At 34.8% G+C, this 24,776-nt stretch overlaps 1 protein-coding gene across 1 annotated transcript in view; it reads left to right on the top strand.

The window, feature by feature from the left end:
- Positions 1-6,117: 6,117 nt before the first annotated feature.
- The window catches only part of LOC6047484, a 94,205-nt gene continuing 75,546 nt past the window's right edge, over positions 6,118-24,776 (top strand). The window contains exon 1 of the mRNA XM_038252657.1: positions 6,118-6,923. The gene's annotated coding sequence lies outside the window, so the exon portion shown is untranslated. The remainder of the gene's footprint in view (positions 6,924-24,776) is intronic.

Here is a 24,776-nt window from a genome sequence, read left to right as displayed (position 1 = left end):
AGCGCATCGCAATTCGTCGTTTCACGCGCGGAATCCCGCCAAACCAGCCAGCATCGCACGCACACGCGGAAGAATTAGTGTTTTAACAGGTGAATCCCGGAGCGAAGAGGAAGCTGCGAATCCATTCATCATCACGAGAGTGGAAAGTGAATCAAAAAAAAAATCGCATGTAAATACCAACCATCAGCACACTCACCGAGTCAGAGCCTACTCATCGTCGTCATCATCGCAGCATACCAAGGCAAGCATAAAGTCGTTAAATATCTGACGAGAGCCAAAGACTGCTGCGATTCTGTTGATTCTGGATGTGCTGCTCGAGGAAATGTGTTTGCTCTGCGCGGGAATGAAGCAGATTTTGGTTCCCGCACCCCTCCCCCCTCCACCACCCTGAGGGCAAGTGAAAAGTGGGAAAGGGGGACAATTCTTTGATGATTCTTTGCTTTTTCAAGAAATACGCTGCTCTGGCAGGGATTGTGGCGGAGAAAGTTTCCTAACCTGGTATACCGGAACGGTTCCTGGCGAAAATCTCCCGGATGGCGAGAGTCGGTCTCGGTCTCGTTGTGCCGCTGTCTTTATATTTGGAGAAGTGAAGTGTAATTATTGTATAAATAAACTTCTGACAAGAAGAGAGAATACTCCCGTGCGTATAATTATAGATTATAAATCGAGGGAAGATTTGTGCAAATATAATTTGGAGAGTAAACGCTGGCAGCGATGTGTTGTTTTAAATCAAATGGCATTAGAGGATATAAGATTGCAACATTTGATAGCACAAATTCATCAAGCAATTATAATTTATCATTAGAGATAAGAAAATTGTCCGTTTTGAACCGGGGCTCTGGGAAAAACTCATGAGCGTCCAATTTCCCGTCCAGGGAAAAAAATTCCCGGGAACTCCCGGAATTTCCCGAAACAAAAATTTCCCGTTTCCCGGGAAATTTGTAAATTTCCCGGGAATTCCCGAAATTCAAGCGGAAGTATACAATTTGCTAAAATTTTTGGAACTATTTTTTGAAAATGCTCTGAAAAAATAATAAATGAACAAACTCAACATGATTTTGCTCAATTAAATGTATTATTCGGTTTATATATAAGGGTAATTCTCTACCAACTCACACGAAATCGGGAAAAGATGCCCCGACCCCTCTTCGATTTGCGTGAAACTTTGTTCTTAGGGGTAACTTTTGTCCCTGATCACGAATCCGAGGTCCGTTTTATGTAATCTTATCACAACATGATGGAGACAGAAGGTTAAGTCGTACCTCCCAGCATCCTTTTTTTTGGCCAGGCCTAACCGCAAAGATGATTCGATGTAAAAGATTTGAATTTCATGAATTACGTTAATTTGAAACCAGTTTAATTTATTGGATCAACTTGCTCTAGTTACTGAACACGTAAATAGAAAAGAAATGATGGTCATATTCATCAGGAAATGGTGACAGATTTTGCGGCAAAAAAAAATGATTAATTTTACCCCAGAAAATGATGAATTTTCATCAGTTTTTGATGAATATTCATCAGGTTCACATTTTTACACATTTTTTATGTAATATTACTCAAAAATAGAGTAAATATTCAACCTACCAAATTTTCAACATTCCAAAACTCAACTTTTTTTTCTGTGTAAGTACAAGTACAAAAATGATAGATACATAGGTATACCTAATTCGACAAATCGACTTTTCTTTGTATTTTTTAAATTTGAATGAAACTTCAGTTTTTCTTTTGCAATTTTTTACAGAGCAGACAATTTTACAATAGTTTCATTTTTTAACTTGCGATATTCCGGCAAATTACACTGAGAAAACCACATTTCACACAAAACTTAAACATTAAGAGGCTGTATCACAGAATCCAGCAGATCGATCAACAATGCACAGTGGTCCAGATCGCAAAATTTAGTGGAAATGGATTTTCCGAAAAATGATGATGTTTTGGAGTTTTGGTGTTTGCAGAAGAGTTGTTGGTTGAAAATTAGGTTGGTTTACAATTAGGGTTATTTTGGAAATCTAACTTTTCAGGAATATTTTTGGGATTTTTTCAACTTCTAGAAGCATCTTTGTCGAAGACACCAACATTTTATCTCGCAATCTACGCCTTCTACGACCAAATTTATAGAAAGCATCTGAGCAAACCTTCAAAAATCAGTTTTTTGAACGTGGCAATTGAGGGTTAAGTTTTAGAGAAAAGTGATATTCTTAGCTCTAAAAAACGAACATTTGGACTTAAGGGTCAAAAGTTACAGCCATTTTAAGGTAAAAAAGATGCAAATTTTAAACCATATATATCTCGAAAAGGCGCAAGCCAAATTTTAAGGGCCAGGTTGCATTTGAAAGAGGAGATCCTGCACTACAAACGCTGAAAAAATCTCAGGGGTATTTTTCTATTAACTCGAGATATCTTCATCTGAAAAAGTCTAATTCTCAAGGAAAAACCATATGGGACCAAATATGTCCAAATATATATTTTTCCATGTAATTTTGCCCGCTGAATCTGAATCTGCCCTCAAAATTGATCCAAATTGTCAACAAATCGATATGACCAAAAATCCATTTTTCTACCCTTTGGCTCAATTCTGAGGGCAGATTAAATTTAGATTTAGATTTTTGGAATAGATTTTTTATATTATTTTCGCTTCTACCGTCTAAGCTAAGCAAAATTGTGCATCCAATCATTTTGCCTCAATTTATCCGTTCGGAAAACCGAAAATGGGGTAGTTCCGCGGGTAATTCATCAGTTCCAGACTGTCAAAATTTAAAATCTTCACCGCTTATCTTCGATTCGCAGTTTTGTTCTTGATTGGCGTTTTGAACCGGGGCTCTGGGAAAAACTCATGAGCGTCCAATTTCCCGTCCAGGGAAAAAAATTCCCGGGAATTCCCGGAATTTCCCGAAACAAAAATTTCCCGTTTCCCGGGAAATTTGTAAATTTCCCGGGAATTCCCGAAATTCAAGCGGAAGTATACAATTAGCTAAAATTTTTGGAACTATTTTTTGAAAATGCTCTGAAAAATAATAAATGAACAAACTCAACATGATTTTGCTCAATTAAATGTATTATTCGGTTTATATATAAGGGTAATTCTCTACCAACTCACACGAAATCGGGAAAAGATGCCCCGACCCCTCTTCGATTTGCGTGAAACTTTGTTCTTAGGGGTAACTTTTGTCCCTGATCACGAATCCGAGGTCCGTTTTTTGATATCTCGTGACGGAGGGGCGGTACGACCCCTTCTATTTTTGAACATGCGAAAAAAGAGGTGTTTTTCAATAATTTGCAGCCTGAAACGGTGATGAGATAGAAATTTGGTGTCAAAGGGACTTTTATGTAAAATTAGACGCCCGATTTGATGGCGTACTCAGAATTCCGAAAAAACGTATTTTTCATCGAAAAATACACTAAAAAAGTTTTGAAAATTCTCCCATTTTCCGTTACTCGACTGTATTTTTTTTTGGAACATGTCATTTTATGGGAAATTTAATGTACTTTTCGAATCTACATTGACCCAGAAGGGTCATTTTTTCATTTATAACAAAATTTTTCATTTTAAAATTTCGTGTTTATTCTATTTTTGCAGGGTTATTTTTTAGAGTGTAAAAATGTTCTACAAAGTTGTAGAACAGACAATTACAAAAAATTTTGATGTATAGACATAAGGGGTTTGCTTATAAACATCATGAGTTATCGCGATTTTACGAAAAAGAGTTTTGAAAAAGTTACTTTTTGCGTTTCTCTTTGTTTCGTCGTCCGTGTCTGTCGCGGGTGACCATGAACGGCCATGATCGATGACGACCAACTTTTTCAAAACTTTTTTTCGTAAAATCGCGATAACTCGTGATGTTTATAAGCAAACCCCTTATGTCTGTATATCATTTTTTTTTGTAATTGTCTGCTCTACAACTTTGTAGAACATTGTTACACTCTAAAAAATAACCCTGCAAAAATAGAAAAAACACGAAGTTTTAAAATGAAAAATTTTGTTATAAATGAAAAAATGACCCTTCTGGGTCAATGTAGTTTCGAAAAGTACATTAAATTTCCCATAAAATGACATGTTCCAAAATTTTTACAGTTGAGTAACGGAAAATGGGAGAATTTTTAAAACTTTTTTAGTGTATTTTTCGATGAAAAATAAGTTTTTTCGGAATTCTGAGTACGCCATCAAATCTAATTTTACATAAAAGTCCCTTTGATACCAAATTTCTATTTCATCATCGTTTCAGGCTGCAAATTATTGAAAAACACCTCTTTTTTTCGCATGTTCAAAAATGGAAGAGGTCGTACCACCCCTCCGTCACGAGAAATCAAAAAAAACGGACCTCGGATTCGTGATCAGGGACAAAAGCTACCCCTTAGGACAAAGTTTCACGCAAATCGAAGAGGGGTCGGGGCAACTGCTGTGTGATTTGGCGGAGAATTACCCATAATTAATCAGATTATCAGAAATTATGATATCAGAATTATTTCTGATAATATTAATTTTTGACGCAACTGGGAATAGATCTTGCTTAATGAGTATTAAATTATTACAATTAGGTAAGCTTTTAACAGATTGATGTTATTTCATCAAAACAATGTTAACTCCTTACCTCCAAATTAAAATTGAGATTTTTTTACGTTTTTGTTTACCATGATCAAATGTGATGAAAATCGAATTTGTGCAAAAAGAATAAATTCAATTGGTTGAATACCTAGTACTAAAGAAATTACAATTTCAAGTAAAAGAATTATGGAGCACTGGTGCAACTACAGGTGTTAGAGGGTTAAATGTGAAAAAATAGAAGACTTTTTATGGAATGATGTTAATTTATCGTATAATTTAAATCATGTTGCATAATAATATAAAAAAATCATTGAAAAATTACTTCCTATTGTTTGTTCTCAAAAAATGCAAAAAATATATTCAAAGCTCGCTTCAAATATTTGAAAACATTGGGTTGTTTGGAGTAAAACCAACACTAAAAAGCTTTACCATTTGTTCAAGAGCTGAAACCAGTATTTGTCATAAAAAAACATAATTTCTGCATGTTATGATTGTGGATTATGGATTAATTTTACTCACAGTTTTGATAAAAAATATTTCTCATAAAAAAATACCAAAAATACATTTTTTTGTAGTCGAATGATTTTTTACATGCAGTCAAGCTGGTAATTGATCTTCACTCTTATTTAAACCATTAATGTTGATGTCCTATACAATTTTGTTGCATAATATTAATTAAAACCAAGATCATAACAATTTTCAATAAATTTAAAATTTTCCGGGAATTCCCGGGATTTCCCGGGAAATTGGCTGAAAATTTCCCGTTTCCCGGGAAATTAGTAACCCTGGGAAATTGGACACTCTACTCATGATGCAAATGGCGTTTATTTTCATAGGGAATGCATGGATAAAGTTTCATCAAAAAAAAGAAAAATGTCCACAGAAATAATGTTTGTATTGGCCTAATTATTGTGTAAGAAAATTGTTAAAAAATCTTGCCTCCAAAACCAAAGCATCACAAGCAAAGATCCTCACATCCTCATTCGCGTTGCGCTGATTCCGATAGCTCCCCATACCATCACAAAGTGCACAAGATAAGCGTGACAGTGACACTGTCTGACACGAAATCCTCCTGAAGAAGACTCAAACCAGAGAGTCGAAACGTCGAGTAATTTTGAAAAAACGGTGTTTCATTTGCCCCGACTGTCACAGCCAACAAAAAGCAGCATCATAGTATGCGTTGATCGCCGAGGAGCTCCCCAAACAAGCTCCCCAGCCAGCGCACACATACGGTTGTCACGCTCGAACAAACAAATCCACGAGGCGCGCTCTCTCTCGCTCACACACTCTGTCTCCACCGTAGTAGGCGAGCATTGTTTGTGTTCGTGTGTGTGATTTTCGTGGGAAAATCGCGGCTGTTGCTGCGACGCGCGCTCTCTCTCTCTCACAAATTTTCGAGAGAGAAAAGCGGCATGGCATGCTACGCGCGATTGTTTCCTGCTGTACTATCAATGAGGACCATTGTGACTGCTCTCTCTCGGGAGAGAACTGCGCGCTCTCTCGCGGCAGGTGAGATTTTCGCGACGGGTTTTCCATTCTTTCGTGGTCGTCGTTTTTGTGGATGCTGTTGCTGCTGCTGCTTATATCGACGAGAGCGGTCGACCAGTGCGGACAGTGCGAGGAGTGGGACGACGACGACACACGTCGGAAACAGATAACCGGACAGACGATGCTGTGGGTGATGCTTCCAGCACGACCGTGTTAGTTGCCGTTTTGGATTCGGCAGCGCAGCAGTGTGTGCAAAAGTGCAATAGATGTATTATTGTGTTGTTTTTCCTCGCAGAAGAAAATTGATTTCTGAGTGTATTTTCTATTGAAAAGAATAACTACAATACAACTAAAAATAATAAAAAAATATTAAAAGTGACCGATACATGTGTTTTTCATCGACTTGAGAGCGTGTACTCTTCCGAGTGGGAAAACAAAAGCCAGGTTCGGTGTATAAATAAATTTTCATCAAAGTGAAAAAAAAAGAAAAACCCGGGAGCATTTTCCGTGATTGAGGAAGACACAAACGAGCCGCCCCGAAGGCAGCGTTTTAGATTAAGAGATCAAAAGGTGTCTGGCTGCGGTTTTCCGCCTGCCTGTGTGGGAGTTTCTTTTTGTTGTTGCTGCTCGGTGTGGTTTGGCGGTGAGTTCGGTAAGGAAGAAGAAAATGAATTGTTATGATAATTGGTTCTGAAGCAGCAAGCAGCGTTAGTTCAGTGTTCAGAGAGGAAACAGAACCCCAGAAGCAGTAGGCGACGACGACGACGACGACGGAGGTCGGTTGCGGCGCGGTGAAGCACGTGAAAAACGACGAAAAACAGAGCTTGCTACCGGGAGCTGGATCGCGGTAGGCCGTGGAGTGCGGCAGACAACGCAACAACAACAACAAGTGGTGGGTGCGGCATTCTCTTTTTTATTTAGCATCATTTTTATTGTCTCTTCATCTCATCGCTAGGTTGATTTAAGTGGGATCTTGGCGCGGTTTGTTTGAGTGACATAAATCACTGGTAAACATGCCGAAACGAGGCGTAAAACATGCCTTAATGGCGCAATTCTAATGATGGATAAACAAAGCCAAACATTGATGAGATTTAGTCAAAGCGAAATCAAGAAACAACAATGTTTGACTGACCTTCGGTGAGGTTAGCTACTCTCACATGTTCCTACCTTCGCCTAATCAGAGCAGAATAGAATGCAGCAGTCAATCTGGCTGGGCTGGGCTGGAATTATATTGTTTCAAACATTCTGAGCTGATAACGATTTGAATGGGATTTGAAGGTTGGGGCGGCGGCGGCACCACCACCACTGGGCTGGTTTGCAGTTTGACATTGTGTTTTTTCGAATGTTTGCTACTTTGTTTTGGATTTGAACAAGATTAATCTGACTGGGATGGATTGTGCAACTTGGCTGTAGAAACGTTCGAATGATGAAACGTTTGGAGCAATGATTAAAATGGTTTTAAAAATGTATCATTCTTTTTGGCACTTATTTAAAATTCAGTAGAAACAGTTATTTTTTTTTCAAAAGCTCACTTAAAACTTATCTAAGTATTTTTTAAAGCTTCCAAAATAAATTGTTGGAAAATAAAAAAAATGCCAAGGAACTGATCCACTTTTCTATACATATCGACTCAGAATAAAATTCTGAACAAATGTCTATGCGTGTGTTTGAAGGGATGTAAATATTACGTACATATACGTAGTCGATTACCTCGGCGCTCATTCGATCCGTCTTGGTCCCATTAGTCCCTATGTAAAACTTAAAAGCTTAGTCAAGTACTACAAAAATTATGCTACAAGAAATGATTTCGGCTTGAGTCCGGAAGATTGTAAAAAGATTGGTTTTTGTAAGAAAACCTGTCATGATACATATTTTAAGCTCGATGCTTGATTTTTCTGTTACAATCTTATTGGAATTGTCCAGACTGTTAAAAAGGTACTCGAAAAAGTGGATTTTGATTGCTAAAGCTTTATGAGGGCCTTCCCTATGGTTTACCCATATAAGGCTCCATATAATTTTGGCAGCTGTCCATGAAAATTTCATGAAAATTCAAATTTGCAATCAAAAAGATCTTTTTGCAATTCCGTCGTGAAACTACTTACTTTTCCTGTCATTCTTGAACGACGAAATAGCCTACTTTTCTGTACCAAAAATAACAGAATCGAATAGCAACACTTTTCAAAATAAATGCTGAAAAGTTCTACTTTTCAGCACTAAAATGGGTGCTGAAAAGTTGAACTTTTCAGCACTTGTTTCGAAAAGTAACACTTTTCAACATTGTTTTGATTTAAACGATTTATTGACAAATACATGACAATTTGACTTAAAATTTCACTCAATGGGTGTTTTTCGGAATTGCAAAAAATGTTGTATGGAACTCGTTGCAAAACTTGATTTTTTCAGCACTCGTCGTATTTATCCAACTCGGTGAACCTCGTTGGATAAATGTACGACTCGTGCTGAAAAAATCCTCTTTTTGCAACTTGTTGCATAAACTACTATTACAGTATTCTTGATTAAGTGCGGCGTTTTCGAGATATAGCCACATATAGTTTGATTTGAACTTATAAAAATTCAATTTAAACAGTGCTCATGAGTACAAGTACCTTTACAAATTTTCAACGGCCTTACTGCCACAAATATCTGACATCATAAATCAATCGAAAGATTTAGCTGTTTTAGCGTAATTTTCTGTTGTTTTGGCAAAAATTCTGCCGTAAGTGGTAGCTGCAGAAATTACTGTTGTCATAATCATTTCAGAGTTAATAAATTTACGGATTTCAACAAGTTTTTGGAAATAATGATGATTTCTTTTGTGTTAGCTTTCAGCTCTGCTAATTTTTACGATCCTGCTTAAAACATTGGCTGAATCTAGCGAAACTGTCCACGTAAGCCAGGGGTGCCCAAAGTTTTTGAATGGCGGGCCAAATAAGATCACATTAGCTTAATGTGTAAAATTGTTTATTTGAAAAAAATAAATGATTTTTTTCAAAGTGCAGATATAATTTTCGTCATTTAAATATTAGAAACCAAAAATTCTATTTTCCACTGCTTTTGTTTCAAAAAGCTTCCAATCAATTGGTTCAAATTTATTAAAATAAACAAAATCTAAACATGTGCAAAACAATATTTTTTGTAAGCTATGTATAGCAATTTCATGCCTCAACAAATATTGAAAAGAGGTTATGCAATATATTTGTAAGAATTTAGATACCATGGTCTGATCAAGGTCGAGAAGTGTTTTGGGCAATTTGTGGCTGAAGACAATCGTTATTTCACAAATATACTGAAAATGAAAAAGATTACTCGCAGTCGAATTTTTTAATTTAAAAAAAGGTGACTAGGGCGTCCAATTTTCCCGGGTTTTGAATTTCCCGGGAAACGGGAAAAATATTTTTGAAATCCCGGGAATTCCCGGGATCCCGGGAAATTTATGAAGCAGTCATAAAATCTATGTTTTCATAATATTTGATATGTTTTCAAGCTTGAAATCATAGAATTAGCTCAATAATAAAATTGTTGACAATCTACACTTCAATCTAAACAAGGACGACAGTTTTTAAATAACTTAGGCCGATGCAAATATTTTTCAAAGTTTTTGTCCCTCGGCTCTGGCCAGGGTCGAGGAGTGCGCAAAAAAATAAAAAAAAAATATAAAAATTTCAATAACAAGCCATTGTCCTAACATTTGAATGCAAAACGTGATTTAAAATGCATTTTACACTAGGTCACTTGTTTTGCAATCATTAGTTTTCAAAATATTAAGATTTGACGAAAACAAAAAAATGCAAAAAAATCTTTGCTGTACTTATCATCAAAAATCCAAAGATTTTAGAATCAATCCAAACATGCTAAAAACGATTTAAAACGCAGGGAAATGCTTTTTAAATCGAAATTAAATAAAATTCCATAGAAATTCTGAAATTTTTTGATAAATATTTTTTGCCCCCAGATTTTTCGGGTCAACCTTAAAAAAAAAATTGTACCGGTCTTAAGAGTAATTAAAAACGTTTTTTTTTTCTTTGTTGTGCTTTGGATTAAAAAAAAAACTACAAATATAAATTTCAATGTGATTCAAATTAAATAAGTGTTTCATAAATATATTTCTTTAATATATTTTTTATATGCCGTAACTATAAAAGCTGGAAAAAAATTTTAAAATCGAGAGGAGACAACAAAACCAGAGTTTTTTTTTTGTAAAAAAAGGTCCTACTTGCTTTTGTATATCATATGTTTTATGTTTTTTATGTGTTATTTTATATAAAACATCTATATTTATAAAAAATTTCGACGGTTTTGTTCGAACGCGAATCAGTTCAATACGGAGCGTTGGATAAAGGTGCTCTTTGTTGCGTTGGGTTCGTATAAGCCCAAGGAAGGTTTATACGCTAACTAATTGACACTTTGGCCACTCTGGAACCGATTCTGGAGCATCGGCAAATTGTATGGAGAAAGTTACGTAAAATCAAATTTTGATCACAGGAGGCTGAATAAGCAAAAAATTTAAAAACGTCAACAAACGAAAAAAGGCAGAACGAAGTTTGTCGGGCAAGGCTTGTATTTTACTAATTATCTTTAAGTTACTACCTCCAACTGGGGTAAAATCAGGACTACAGGCTGAAAAGGTACAGGAGAATTCAAAGCAATAAGTTTGTAAATCCGTGTACTAATTGTTTTGTTCTGTTCCTGTTTTAACCGAAGTTCTTCAATACACGATGCAAAAAATTGACATAAATAGCTGTCTTAATTCGTTATATTTGTCGTAATTTGCCCTAGATTCCAGTGTTTGATGAGAAATAAATGAATATTATTTTTTTTCAAATTTCAAATCCTAAATAAAAACATAATACCCAGTCTATTAAAAAAACATAAAATTTAATAGAAAATATTTGAAGCACCAGGCATTTTACGGCTCTGTGAACTAAAATTTAAACAATTTTCCCTAATAAGCCAAATTCAAGCTGATATATGCCGAATACAAATTTAAGTACTTTAAAATTCGTATCGATTCGTATCGATTCAACTGTTCATCAATTTCTGAAACCAAATCTGAATTTCCAGACCAAAATTGTTTTTTTTTTCAATTTCGGGAATTCCCGGGACAATTTATGAAAATTCCCGGGATTCGGGAATTCCCGGTTTTGTAAAAATCCCGGGATTTTTGTCCCGGGATTTCCCGGGATGGACGCACTAAAGGTGACACTTACTTTTAAAAATGCCTTCAATTATTTTTTAAAATTAAGTGCAACTATTTGATAAATCATTGCAATAGGATTTTTGAACAATTATTCATCCAATCGAAAAAAATCTATAAATTTTGGTCCGCTTAAATAAATTTGTGCGCTATGACTTTTGAATCAATATGGAATACATATATTTTTGCAGTGCTTTACTTTAGTCTTATTTGGAAATTTTACAACCCATTTAAAAATGCTTTCACAAAATTTAATATTTCCAATCATTTTCAAGCTTGTGAAAATGATTCAATAAGATAGATTTTCAACAAATTATTTTCACTAAACTAAAAAACATAAACTTTACCTTATTTTTTAAGAATAACAAAATCACTTTACAGATGGATCACAGGGTCATTTAACATGATCATTCAAAAAGAGTCCGCGGGCCACAAAAAAATTGCCCGCGGTCCATACTTTAGTCACCCCTGCTCTAAGCGATTCCAGACACTTTCCATGAAATCACCTTTTTGAAAACGGGTTTTCCATTGCACAAGAGATACACTTAATGAGTCTTCACCTCAGATATGAGCCGATTTAACCAATTTAGTAATTAGATATCCTGGCATCCGGTTTTTGACAAAATTTGAATTTTGAGTTGTCAGAAATGTGTACGGATATTAACAAAGCTTTTCTGACTTTTGATTGAAACAAATACCTAAATTATTTTACGCTTTCCTAAATGATTCGATTAAAAGCTAGGAAAAAATATGTATTGAGCAGCTAAAACTGCTTCTTATTTTAAATTACAAATACAAATTTCGAATATTAATAATTAGCGCTAAAAATTGCAACTTCCAGCATTGAAATTGTGGTATAAAATCAAAATTTAGAAAAAATATCATTCGTTAATTAAACGCTTCCACCGTCGAACAAATTTCATTTTCGCGTAGCTTATTCATCGTGACACAGATAAAACTCCGCCTCAAATGACGTCAAAACTAAGCTAAATAAACAACATGGAACCGTGTCCAATCGCGAGATAAATGAACCGAAGGGTCAACTGGGCGACAGGTGCCCATGCGTTTTTTATTTCATCCAAACTGATGTTGTCCAAATTTTGCCCCCACTCCCCACCCCATCTAACTACATCCGTCCTACAAAGTCGCTAAATGCCATTTAAATTGTTAATTAAGATCCTGTCCCGCTCATTTCCCATTTCGCTTTTCCCTCTCTTCCTCTCATGGGTTGTTGGTCGATTCTTATCGTGTTGTGCGAGCTGGTTCGGCTCGCTCGCCAGTCAATCATTCATATTTCCATCTGCTCCCAATACATCATAAAAATGTTGTCCTCAGGAAATAAAAAAAAAGTGTGCACACACGCACACGAATGCGAGCAAACTCTGTTTCATTTTTCATGTGGGTGACGTTCGCATATCGTCGCCGTCGTGCTAACTTGTCGTACGTGCATTTTGGGCCAAATTGAGTTAAGAACGCCATTTTGTGCAGCTCACATTGCCTCACCTTTTGACCTTCACAGATCCCCAAAATTCGATTTCAATCCTGAGATAATGAATGAAAACCAAAAAAGCTCCGAAAATGTTTGTCACTCTTCATATAAAAGAAGTTTCAATCCTGTCGTGCTATCTTGTCACTCCCTGAAAATTGATGTAAGTGCGACAAAGGGCAAAGGGATTTCAGGTCAGAATGCGTTTGACGCACGTACAAGTTAGACTAACGTAAACATTTTGAATTATAACTCGGGACTCCGGCAACCAACTTCAACCAAACTTCGGGACAATGTACAGAATGGTCAGCCAAACAAAACGTGTTTGTCATTGTTTACATTGCGTGCTTTCGTTTTTGTTTATTCAAGGTCAAACATTAAAACGCGTTTTTCTCGGAACGTCAAAATGGCGGGTGCGACATGATAGCACGACGACGTCGATATGTGTTTGAAGGATTTTTTTTAAAAGGCAATTATTTTCCAGTTGTGTTATTCTCCAGGAGAAGTTGACAAAAAATCTTCTTCAACTTTTTAATATAGCTCGAAAACTGTTTACATTTGTAGCATTTATTAGCTATATAATAAAATTTAATTTCTTGGAAATTTTAAAAAGCGTTTATAAGTCACATTCAAATGTTTGTCAAGAGTCCTGATCAGGGGACAGTTTTTGTAACTGGCGCAAAAAGATGTTATTTTGTTGTTCTGTCAGTCCTTCTCATCTGTCTGTCGCCGCGAATTGCCGCACAAATACACGCACAAAACAACACTCACCCCACCCCTTTTCCCTCTTCAACATATTTCGTAATCCATTTCCATTTACCCTAATAATTTACGATTATCTCCTGGCTGCGGCACTCCACCACGGCTCGGTGGCACTCTCCTTCATCCAATTTTCATTTTTTTCCGAGAGGGTCCCTTTTTGCCCCACCCAGCCCCTAACGTCAAAACGTCGAGGATCGCAGTTACCTTTTTTTTCACTCACTTTGTTGTTGTTTGGTTGTTTTGGCTCGCAGCCTTGCGACGGGGGGTGGGCGGTTTTTCCACGGCCAACTTTATCGATTTTCATTATGTTGTGAGTATCCTTTTTTGTGTGTGCGGCCGGCGGCGCCCACTCTGCAGAGAAGGCATCATCAAAGGAGGCTGGGTTGGTGGCTGGACCATTTTGACGGTTGGGACCGGCAACCGGCCAACTTGGATGGCTATTATTTACCCTCATCAATTTTTAAAAGTGGTCGACTGGCTCAGCTGGGTGAAAAAATGGAAGGATCCACAGAAAGGGAGTAATACGGATGAAAGGAGTTAAGGTGGGAGTTGTTTGTTGATTGAATTACTTTTTCCTCAGGACATTAAGGTTAGAGTTGAAGAGTTTTAGAATTTATGAATTAAAAATCACAAATTCCAAAATTACCCATTTTATTCTGGCATAATACAAAAAAAAAATAGGTTCCCCCCTCCCTTTTACCGCCATCGAGCTCAAAGAAGTTGGACGCGCAAAAATTCTTAATCGTAGCCCTTTAACCCTCATTAAAAAGCATTTAGGAGTGCAGCCGGGGCTTTTAGTGCGATGCGAGTTTAGCCGTTAACGTGGAGAGCAGGGTCGCGAGCACCGTTGTATGCAAATTTACATAAATTACCGAATCGTAAAATGTCACCATTTTCGGGCTGAAGGTGGCGGCGGCGCCTGAGTCTGCGAGCGCTGAATTTTTGGAGCGAATTTTTGCGCCGGGTCGGACTGTGGAGATTACCGTGGTGGAGTGAATGTGGGAATGTTAGTTAAATTAATGATGTTCAATCTATTACGAAATTTGTACAATCTTATGCAGTTAATTTGTCAGTTAGTTAAAGTTAACTCTTAAAAAATTAACTTTGTTAAAAAAAAGAATTAATTTCAAACTTATTTGGGGATCTCGTAGAGATTTTCCCATATCCCTTAAAAAAAGTTGACATCAACATTTCCCATCCTCAAAATCCCTTTCTTTGTCCCTAGTGCGCGATGGAAATGAAAGCGGCTGGCAATGAATGGCTTTCATGATGGTGAGAATCTGGTTCAAGTAGAATTATCAACTCAATCATCGTCTCCAAGTAAAGTGAAGCAAATTAAAAAAAATGTCTTCATTTTTTATTTTTTATTACATTTGCTAGAATTTTAAATATTTTTCAATTAAATTTAATAGATTGAATAATCACAAAGATTTAAAAATGTTTTCATATTTCCTTTAAAATAATCATTTTGAAATAATATTTTATAACTTAAAAATATTCAATGGTAAAAAATTATTAAAATACAATAATTTAAAAAATTAAATAATTTTTAGTTAAAATAATTTTCAATAATTTTCAATAATTTTCAATAATTTTCAATAATTTTCAATAATTTTTAATAATTTTCAATAATTTTCAATATTTTTTTTATAATTTTCAATAATTTTCAATAATTTTCAATAATTTTCAATAATTTTCAATAATTTTCAATAATTTTCAATAATTTTCAATAATTTTCAATAATTTTCAATAATTTTCAATAATTTTCAATAATTTTCAATAATTTTCAATAATTTTCAATAATTTTCAATCAAATAATTATATATTCCAGTATTCGACCCTAGACGGTCACCACGGAGAGCAAGCAAAAACGGTGTCTCCAGAAACACTTTGCATTCGATCTCATCACTGGTGAAACTAAAGCGGGAGGGTTAAGGGGATGTTCGACCTCTCTTCCCTTGCCGCATGATAATCGTAAAATGTTTTGTTGCGGGCCGTTTTTGGACCCCTCGTTGTCGTCGCAGGGCTCGTTTTAATTATCGCTTCAATGCCGTACAAAGTTCGGTTTATTGTTGCGCGTTTGCGGGGAAAATGATACAGACTGTAAGTTTTTTTTGTTTTTTAATTCGTGGAGGTAATTAAAAGTTGACAGTGCTTTCGCCTGGACAATATTTGCAGCATAAAAAGGTGTCTTTAGCAGTTTTGTGGTCCGGAGAGCATTAACAGGGGCTTTAAAAACAGGGTTACTGCGATGACGACGACGTCAGCAAGGTAAATCCGTTTTATCACCGTCGCCGACGACTTCGTCGTCGCACACTTTGATTGAGTTTCGCGTTTCGCGCCAAATCCAGCCACTTGTAATATTTTGATGAATCGTAAACGTGACAAGATGCGATTAAATGCCGATCGTGGTGCGTGCGATAAAAGTCTTGGAACGGGCATATAAAAACAATTGATGAATCTGAAATTTGCCTTCTTTTCTGGAATTTTATTGCCGAGCGATGGCCCTTCACCCTTTCCCGAGAGGAGTGAGAGAGAAAGAGAGATACAGAGTTTAAAGACCATTGTCCGTTGATTTCTTATACTGACAGAAACACTCTGTTTTTTTTTTACATTTTTAATGTAGCTTCATTTTAGCCGAGCTTCGTTTTTGTTTCATTTGTTTTATTATCATAATACGTTTTAAAACCTCGGTCTTGATGGAGCTCTTCTTTTTTTCTCCTCTTCCCTCTCTCGTTGGTTTTGTTGTCTTTTGTATCCCCATCTTCATTGGAAAACAACTCCGAAACGATCGGAGTGGCCAACAAACGCCGGAGAGAGAGGCAAATCATTTGCTCATTTTTATGGTCCACCCGAGATGACGATGGTGACCGGTGGAAGGGCACGTACGCAGATAAGACCGTTTGGACTTTGGAGGAGTCGTCCGGAGATGACTCAGATCGCTGCGAGAGCAATTATTCGCATTTTTGTTCGTTTGTCAACTGGTTCGCACGCCCCCTGGTCCCGGCGGAAAGGAGTTGTCAGGCAGGGGTATTTTAATGTACTCTGGAAGAGAAACAAATGAGCCAAGTGCCAAAGGAAGACGCGGTCGATGGACACTTGTGTCTGGCTTTATAGGCAAATGAGCTTAGATTAATTTGCAACTTATCACGTTTAATGACTGGCGAGGCTCGATTCGCTGGAAGACCCACAGGTGGTTGGTTTTCGAAGAAAAGGTATTGAAATTGTCGAGAGTATGAATTGAAATCGAATTCAAGTGGGTTCAATTTATCAATTTATCAATTTATCAATTTATCAATTTATCAATTTATCAATTTATCAATTTATCAATTTATCAATTTATCAATTTATCAATTTATCAATTTATCAATTTATCAATTTATCAATTTATCAATTTATCAATTTATCAATTTATCAATTTATCAATTTATCAATTTATCAATTTATCAATTTATCAATTTATCAATTTATCAATTTATCAATTTATCAATTTATCAATTTATCAATTTATCAATTTATCAATTTATCAATTTATCAATTTATCAATTTATCAATTTATCAATTTATCAATTTATCAATTTATCAATTTATCAATTTATCAATTTATCAATTTATCAATTTATCAATTTATCAATTTATCAATTTATCAATTTATCAATTTATCAATTTATCAATTTATCAATTTATCAATTTATCAATTTATCAATTTATCAATTTATCAATTTATCAATTTATTAATTTATTAGTTCGACACGATTTCACGTTTTTTTTTATTTGTTGAGTCGGATGAAACATTGTCCACGCATTTCCTATGGCAAAAGAAGAAATTCTGTATTTTGAAAAGAGATTTTCTGATCGATTTGGTGTCTTCGGCAAAATTATAGGGTTATGATAAAGAATTTTCGGAAAAAATTGGTAGACTAGAAATAAATACGATTTTTTTAAATTTAACTTTTTACCACCAAAAGTAAAATTCCCAAAATAAGCATTTAAAAATTTTCAATTTTTCATGTTTTAGGGGACAATCTTAGTCTTTTTCAAGTTATAGCTACTTTTAGGTGTACATTTTCGATTTCTTTTCGTTTTTTTTTGCATTTTTAAAATTCTTTCTTGTAAGAAAAACACCCCTACAAAGCGAAGCAAATCTCCTTCAGTTTTGTCTTTGGGTCTTTGACAATCGGGCAATTAGTTTTTAAGATACAGCATCACAATGTATTCAAAATGTATTTTTTTAAAATAATTTTCCGTATGTTTTCATGTAACTAGAGCGTCCAATTTACCGTCCCGGGAAAAAAAATCCGGGAAATTCCCGGGATTTCCCGGAAAAAAAATTTCTTGTTTCCCGGGAAATTTCTAAATTTCCCGGGAATTCTCGAAATTCAAACAGCACATTTCCTTAACTTTTTGGATTTTTTTTAAATTAACCACAAAAAAAAATAATGAAACAGCTACTTTTTTTCCAACTCAATTTATTGATCTTATTGAACATACCAGTTCGTTTGAAAATGTCATGTCAAGGTTTATTTCTGATAATATTAATTTCTGAAGCATTCACGACTGGGAATAGATCTCGTTTATTTGTTGGGCAACAATAATTACGATATTATGTAATGAAAATAAACTACTGGCAAACATATTTCAAAAGTTCGCTTTAAATATTTGAAAACTTCGAGTTGTGATTTCACGGTATTTCAAGTGAAAAGCAGATTTTCAAGGTAAATTCCACTTTATATTTTTATTTATAAGCTCAATCCAGTAAGATTTGCTCTGGAAAAAAATTGCCAAGAGTTACATATTTTCTGCATGGTTTTTTTTCTTTTATACATCACGTGTCAATATTGTATTAATATATTTTCAATATTCTCTTAAACTGTTTATTAGGACACATTTAAAAGCAATTTAATGGTTTTTGAGCATGGATTCATTTAACTTATTGATCAAACACTTTGATTGGAAAAGTAATATTTCTTAGCAATAAATACTAATGATTTTTTATTGATATTTTGCACGATTTGATATACAGCTTATGAGAAAATGGTGTTTTTATACAGGCAGTCAAGGCATTAATTGATCCTCACGCTTGTTGACCTAAATGGTTGCTATTCTATTCAATTTTGTAGCAAAATACTAATCAGAGAAATAAATTTTCCGGGAATTCCCGGGAAACTTGTTGAAAATTTCCCGTTTCCCGGGAAATTTGACACCCCGGGAAATTGGACGCTCTGCATGTAACAAAAACCCGCTAAATTGATGCCGATTTATGATTTTCTGAAAAAAAAACAAAAATAAATATTTTTGTTTTTTTTTACCGAATTGTGGTCCGAACAATTCCAAATCAGTCTATATACGACCGATCTAATTAAAAAACGCAAAAAAATATTCGAAACAGTTAACAATTGTTGAACATTTTTCAATTTTTTATGTCATATTTTTTTGTGAATTTTGAAAGGCGATCTTTCGTCAAATTTTCATTTTAAAAAAAACTTGTAGAAATTTTTCGCTAATATCTAAAAAATATTTTCAAAATTGTAAAATCCAACTTGAAAAGTCCCTATATATGAATTTTTGGACCTTTCCAAATATTCAGCTAAATTTTAAAATATTGATATAGGAGTTCATGCAACAAGTTGGAAATAGAAGTTTTTCAACACGAGTCGTACATTGTTCCAAAAAGATTCTACCAAGTTGGATAAATACGACAAGTGCTGATAAAAATAGTTTTGGAACGAGTTGAACACATTTTTGTTTTGCAATTCTGCAAACACCCTGTGAATTTGTTTATTTCTGTGAAAAGTTCCTTTTTCCGCTTGAATGTTTTTTTTTGTACTCTAATTAAGTGTTAAACTCAAACGCGCTATCGAAAAATATAATAGTTGAATAGTTTAATTTTTCAGAACTGTAGTGGATTCTGATTTTTTTTCAGTACTATAATTTTTGGCGATGTAAAATAGGCCATTCGTCATTCGAGAATGACATGAAATGTAAGTAGTCTTAAAAGAGATTTGCAAAAGTATTTTATTACTGAAATATTGAAAAATTTCACTGAGGAAGTTTATGTCCCTCGACTCTGGTCAAAATCTGACCAAAATGGGCGAATTATTCAATGTTGTTGAATTCTAAAAGTTTTAATAAAATATTATAATTTTGGAAATGTATAAAATTTTGTATATAAAATAAGCTTAACATTTTTTATCATCTAATTCAACAATGTTCAATTTTCAAACCTTCTCGTCATAACACTCATTTTTGTGCTGCCGTTGTTTGCTCTCCGGTCAAGATTTCTCGTTTGCGTTTGTACGTACTCAACCTCATCGTCAGTCGTATGAGAACGGGGTTTGAATGGCTGCGGTTTAAAACAAAGAATTTAATTATGTTGACATTCGGTCGGGGTTTCTTTTTTTGTGTTCGCGCCTCCTCACAGCAAGAAATGATCTTCTTTTTTTCCAGCATCGTCATCATCATAATCATCTCGAGAGTGAGCTCAGCACAGAATGTGGACTTCTGTGTGTATGCCTTTTGCTATACTCTGTTATCTTTCTTTTTTTAATGTCGTCGTCATTTGGGATGCTTTTTGTTTCGACTTTTTTTGTATGTTTTGTTAGGGTGGTATCATCCAAGTTGAGGATATTTTAAGTTGGTATGATGAAATGTTATTCAAGACCAAAATACATGCCCCCACCTTAGTGTTATGCAAAGCGAGCTTTCGAGAGCAAATTGTGGGTGGTTCGGCAGAGCTGCTGGAAGGGGTTCGACGGGTGAGAACAAAAGATCCAGAACATAAAAAAATGCGAACAGATTAAAACAAGTTCATAATAAATTGCTGATGGCAAGCAAGAGTGAGGGGAGATCTGGAAAGTGCTATTAAATGTTTTATATTGTTTTCTGTCAGAGCAGCAGAGAGAGGATATCTCATTTGGAGGGGGTAAGGTGCACGACGCAAAGCAGGGCATGAGAATGAAATGAATCCGATCCGGATGGATCGTGCAAAGTGGATTTTGTGCCGGTCAAATGAAGAATAACGAATGCAAATTGTTGCGCGGAGAATCGTCATGCGATTTTAAACTGCTGATTGCAAACTCATTGGAGCTGCAGTACATTGTTGGTTTAAAAGTTACATTGATTTTTTTTCAGTTTTTTTTAAAATAATATTTTATTCTTCTGTAATTTCTGATTATTCTGATTATTTAATTGTTTAAAAGGATATGGTAAAAAACTTAAATTCGAATGTTGACAACAAAAGTCTCTAACAAAGTAAGCATTGATCTCTTCAATCATCCTTCAACGTCGATCTCGTCAACCGGCACCGGAAAACCAGCGCCTACTACGTGTCGATTTCACAACACGCACTTTTCATGAAAAAACGCAACATTTCCCCCTTTCATCCCATCACCACCAATCCAGTGAAAACTAGATCATTTTCTCCCTGTTCTTGATGATTTGCTCTGCCACCAAACACACTTCTGAAAAAAATAGAACCACTCAACTGATCGCTTCAAAATGCGATGAACCCAAACGAAGAAAAAAAGAGTAGAGTGGTTCACATTTCCAAACAATCAATTTTCACTTGCCATAAAATGTTCTTGTCGATATTAGTAACAACAAAAACAACATCAACCATAACCGTTCGCTCAAAAAGTTGTATCGTCGGAAGATTTCTTTCTCGCGCTGGAAGACTTCCAATGTTTACGCAACGTCTCGAATCAAGAGTCAGGAAAATCGGAGAAAAATCAAGAAAAAAAATAAGAAATACCGTACCGTGTATAAAAATATGATGTAACAGGCAATTAAAAGTGGAAAATATTGTACTACCTTCCCGCGCGGTTTCCTCTCCCCGTCGCCTACTACGACGGTGTCCCACATTGAGAGAGAACAATCGCGCAGGAGGCTGGGCGGGGGGAAAACTCATAAATTAGAAATCTTCGAATCATATCGTTAGGAGGGGTCGGATTTCCCTTTGGGAACGTCCGCGCAGCGAAAAGAAAAACCTCCGGCAAAAGAACTTATTGAAAGAAGATGAGACGCGGGGAATTTTAAACAACATCACACTGTGCGAGGAGTACGGTGTTTTGAGTGATGGACGGACTTTTGAGGTGAGGTTGAGGGGGAGAGAAAGCATTAATAGCCTCTTCGAAAGAAACAAGCCGCAGTTTTCCGCTTTTCCGGCGAGCGTGCACGTGCCAAACTTCCTCTATTTGTCTTTTATTGATGTTGTTGTCGGAAATGTTTTTTTTGACTAATTTTTTTTGGGTTGAAGTTTTTAAAGCAAGTGCAACCCCTTTAGAATTGTGTGTTTTTTTGTTTTTCAATCTCAATGTCGTAGTAGGCCATGATTCCAACAGTACAATTTGAAGAAAACAAGCAGGTCATCTACACCTGTTTTTCACCTGTTGGCAAACGACCCAAAGTTTATCTAGCAGAAAACGAGGGGCACTTATAAACACTTTTTACTGTCTATTTTTATGGGATTAGTCCAGTCTGAAGCTAAAAACACAACACAAATGATAACCAAAGCAAAAGCAGAGCAACTGGCCACAAACCAAATAGATTTGCTCCAACTGTGGATGTGGTTTTCAGACATTGAGTAAAAAGACACAGACAGAGCAAAAAAACGCATTAACCAGCCCCAAGTTAAGGGACCTGTTCTGAGGTAATGAGCTATCACATTAACTATGCGTTTAATATGAGCCAGGTAAATTGCGACATCCATCTCTTACTTAGAGGGGTAGCTCGCGAGTCTGTCCTCTTCTCTGGCCGGCTGGTGAAGCAATAAAAATGAAGGCATTTTGCAACAAAACGACACAGAGAGCGAAGGATCTGGGACGCGCGAGGTGGTAACGTGATGTTGTAATAGAAGTGGGGCCACTTTTTAAGCTAAATTGTGGTCAGTTAGGAGATCTAATGGACGTCTTAGTAGGCGCTGGAACGAGAAATGTGGTATCATGCGGCTCCACGGTTACTTTGATACCTTAAACAGATCAAATTTGTCAAAATTGATGTTTTACATGTTGTTTTAAAATTAAATAATATTCTACCTACGTCATAATACGTCCCAATCAAAATTTGTTAGTTTCAATGTTTTTACAAATTGTTTTAAATCTAAGAAATATTCGCCAACGTCCATATTGGATGAAATCGGTTTACTTTTGTCGTTTCTAGGGATCAATCTCCATGAATTATTGGAATATTTGGAATATTCCGTTTTGCCGCCATATTGGCCGTCATCTTGAATATCTTGCTTCCTTTAATTTATTACTTTTATTGATAGTTCTCAGCATTGCAGGTCACACGCAAAATACTTGTTTTAATACGCCTTTTTGAAATCGTTTTGAAAAATAAGGTTTAGAAGTGATCTTACAACTTGGCTCACTCATTCAAAATAAGTTCCACATTCGATTGAAAAATCTGTTGTTTATGCACATGTTTATTCTTCTACCAAACATTTTCATAATGTTGATTTCTGGAAAAATCAGGGGAACATTAAATTTTACCTGAAAACATCATGGAAAGTCAGATAATTTTAAGCTGGGTCAGGGAATTTTGATGGCCTTAAATTTTTTTTTGCAATTCCGTCGTGAAACTACTTACTTTTCCTGTCATTCTTGAACGACGAAATAGCCTACTTTTCTATACCAAAAATAACTGAATCGAATAGCAACACTTTTCAAAATAAATGCTGAAAAGTTCTACTTTTCAGCACTGAAATGGGTGCTGAAAAGTTGAACTTTTCAGCACTTGTTTCGAAAAGTAACACTTTTCAACATTTTTTTGATTTAAGCGATTTATTGACAAAATACATGAAAATTTTACATAAAATTTCGCTCAATGGGTGTTTTTCGGAATTGCAAAAAATGTTGTATGGAACTCGTTGCAAAACTTGATTTTTTCAGCACTCGTCGTATTTATCCAACTCGGTGAACCTCGTTGGATAAATGTACGACTCGTGCTGAAAAAATCATTTTTATGCAACTTGTTGCATAAACTACTATTTATGTCGGCCCTGCCAGTTTTTCTAATAATTTAATATACTTTTATTTTTCAAATATTGATTTTAGTATTGTTTGATTTTATTTTGTGTAGATGATTATATCATTTGATACATTCGTAAATCTTCAAATAATTTAATAATTCAAACTGTATCTATTTGTTTTGTCTAATTAGTTCAAACTATTTTGAATTGAAACATTAGCATTTTTTTAATTTTCGAAATATAGAAGTCAAAAAATGCATCTTTTAAATAAGCCAAAAAGAAGGCAAAAAAGTTAGATTTGTGGTTAGATTTTTTTTATGAAAATTGTTATTTTTCTGAAAAAAAAAACTCTCTAAAAATATAGGTCAACATATCACATTTGATTAAATTATAAAATTAAATTAAAACCAATCTATTGCAATTGAAAACATCTACGCGGTTTTAAAGTTTTGGTTCAAACAGTGCCTTACTATTTTTGAAAAAAAAAATCGAAAAGATAAGAAAATTTACAAATATTTTGACTAGGAGAATACGATCTATAAATTTCCAATGCATTTGCATTTTCAATCATTTAATATTGAATGAGATTTTATTTATTTCCATAATAATCATTTTTTCAACAATTCGTTTAAGAAAAAAAGCGGTGCAAATTTTTCGTACTTTTCTACGGCTGCAAAACTTTTTGAAATATTTGAAAAAAAGATCGTAACATTTTTTTCTGAGTAGTCTTATAGTAGTTTATGCAACAAGTTGCAAAAAGAAGATGTTTTCAGCACGAGTCATACATTAATCCAACGAGGTTTAATGAGTTGTTTTTTTTTGAAAAGTGTTTCTATTCGATTTTGTTATTTTTCGTACAGAAAAGTAGGCTTTTGCGTCGGAATTGCAAATAAAAAATAATACACTAAACTTCTGGTAGTTTACAAATGGATAGTAAGGAAATTTTTTTTTTAAATGTTTGAATGGCAAAAGTGTTGAAAAAATTACAATTATCTGTTTCTTTAACTAAGTTTCTTAACTCTTCATACAATTTTATAAATTTTATGTCAGTAAATAACAAGTTTTAAGCTTGATTAAAATTAATTAGAAATTGTTTTTTTTAAATTTTAATGTTTGTTGCATGATTCATAACTGTTGTAGCATTACTACAAATTTACTTTAAAAAAAACTGTACATATATAGATATTTCCGAATTCTGTTTCTATAGCACATAAAACTTGATACCAAGAAACTAATTTTGGTGTTAGATTGTCTAAAGAATCCGATAATGCAGTCCTTTTTCTAATTTGAAATCATTTTAATTGAATTTAAACACTCCCATTTCTATGTTTTTATA

Source organism: Culex quinquefasciatus, chromosome 2, assembly GCF_015732765.1.
Source record: "Culex quinquefasciatus strain JHB chromosome 2, VPISU_Cqui_1.0_pri_paternal, whole genome shotgun sequence".
Lineage (NCBI taxonomy): Eukaryota > Metazoa > Arthropoda > Insecta > Diptera > Culicidae > Culex > Culex quinquefasciatus.
This window is presented reverse-complemented; position numbering and strand designations above follow the sequence as displayed.